Here is a 2,112-nt window from a genome sequence, read left to right as displayed (position 1 = left end):
AAGGCGGATGCCATCACACCCAGCTCCAATCTTGTCTTTTATTCCTAAATCTTTCTATTGTCTAAGTTGCCAACCTTGTTTAACAGTTTTAGCAATTAAAAATACTAAATAACTTAAAGACATCCTGTGAGGAATGAGTGAGCTAATGCTCAGAGAGGCTGCTTATAGAGCACTTTCAAGCCAACCAACGGAAGTAATTCCCTGAAGTACAAAGTATTTCATTTTAAAATTTATATTTTGGAGCTGGAGAGACAACTCAACCATTAAAGGCTAGACTCACAACCAATAATCAAATCAATATTTGTGAAGAGCTTTTGGGGCCCCTTCTATCGAAGCTTGGCAGGAATTTGATATTGGGCCAGGACAAGGAAGTAGGTAGGCTTCAGGCCAGAATCTGATAATGGGCCAGGACACTGAAGTTAGCTCAGGCAGGAATCTGATTTTTGGGCTAGAACAAAGAAGTAGGCTTCATGCAAGAATATGACTTTGGGCTAGAACTGGGAAGTAGGCTCACATATCTTGGTAATCCTGATAAGCCCCTGGAAACAGCGATTGCCAGACTTTGTTTATTGTCTTGCTTGTTCCTTAACCTAGAACTGACCTTATCATTTGCATGTAATTAAAGTGGTATAAAAGCAGAATGAGAAAGAATAAACCCACCTCAGCCTCAGAACTGACTGGGGTCATGCTACAGTGTTGTCTAATTGTCTTTTTCTCCAGTCCTGCCCTGGAGAAGCTGTTGTTTGACTGAGCTGGGTTGGTCAGTATCAGAGGGGAAGCAGTGCCTATGCGTACAGGCATAAAAAACCCAAGTGCATGAGTTGAATGTTGTAGGCAGCCGATGCCTAAAAGATGGCGCCGGTTTCCGTACACTGTGGCTGTAAACACCACTGCTCTGGCGCCAACCCCTCCCGAGCAGGTGCATGCAAATTAAGGTGCCGGCAGACTGAGGACACACAGCTTTTCCCTGTGCTGGGGTGTATATAAGGAGTCCTCCCTGGGTTCCCCGGGTTCCGTAGCATTGAGGTGGTCCTGCAATAAAGCTGTTGAGAAGAATCCGACCGTGTTGCGTTTTCTTTGCCGGTCGAGGTGGGCGCAACAGAATGTGGTGTCGTCCCTCATGGAATGAGACTTTAGCTGCATTTCTTATGTTCTCTTCTTCTCAGATTCCTCATCTGCAAAATAAAGAATATATTCCCACAGAGGGCTAAAATATAGCTTGGATTAGTCCATAAAATTAAAAATTGATAAATGTCTGGGCAGTGGTGGCACATGCCTTTAATCCCAGCACTTGGGAGGCAGAGGCAGGCAGATTTCTGAGTTCAAGGCCAGCCTGGTCTACAGAGTGAGTTCCAGAACAGCCAGGGCAACACAGAGAAACACTGCCTCAAAAAGCCAAACCAAACCAAACCAAAACAAGACTGATGAATGATTTTTGTTGTGGATTGCCCTGGTGCTGTTTGTATTTTGATGCTAATTCTGCTTCCCCAAGAGGGGTTGCCTGGGATGAGGAGTGAATCTTGTTCTCAGGTGACTTCATGTCAACCTTCTTTGCATTTTAACTTGTAAAATAAAGGCTAGAGCTGATGATTGGGCAGTAGAAGGGAAGGTGAGGCTGAAAAGTTTTAGGGAGAATGAGGAGAGGGAGGAGGGAGAGGAAGACGGAGGTGGAAGGAAAATGGAGCAGAAGCAAGTGGGCTAGAGAAACTGCAGGTTATAAGGGATCTCCTAGCTGGGGAATACAGTAGGGTAGTGGTAGATCTGCCCAATCTAGGCGGGCAATTTCTACTCATATTGAGTTGTGTTTTCATTGCACGGGTCTATTTGGGTTGGAGATTTAGCGCAACATGATTTTTTTATTAATCATTTTATTTACTTACATTTCAAATGATTTCCCCCTTCCCGGTTACCCCTCCAAAAACCCCACATCCCATCCCCCCTCCCCCCTCCCCTTTGCCTCTGTGAGGGTGCTCCTCCACCCATTCAAGCACTCCCACCTCAAGGCTCTCACCTTCCCCAGGCTGGGGCATCAAGCCTCCCTCCCCTCCCATTGATGTCAGAGAAGGCCATCCTCTGCTACATATGTGATAACTATGTGCTACATATGTGTTA

The sequence above is a fragment of the Mus caroli genome, chromosome 14, assembly GCF_900094665.2.
Source record: "Mus caroli chromosome 14, CAROLI_EIJ_v1.1, whole genome shotgun sequence".
Taxonomy (NCBI): Eukaryota; Metazoa; Chordata; class Mammalia; order Rodentia; family Muridae; genus Mus; species Mus caroli.
This window is presented reverse-complemented; position numbering follows the sequence as displayed.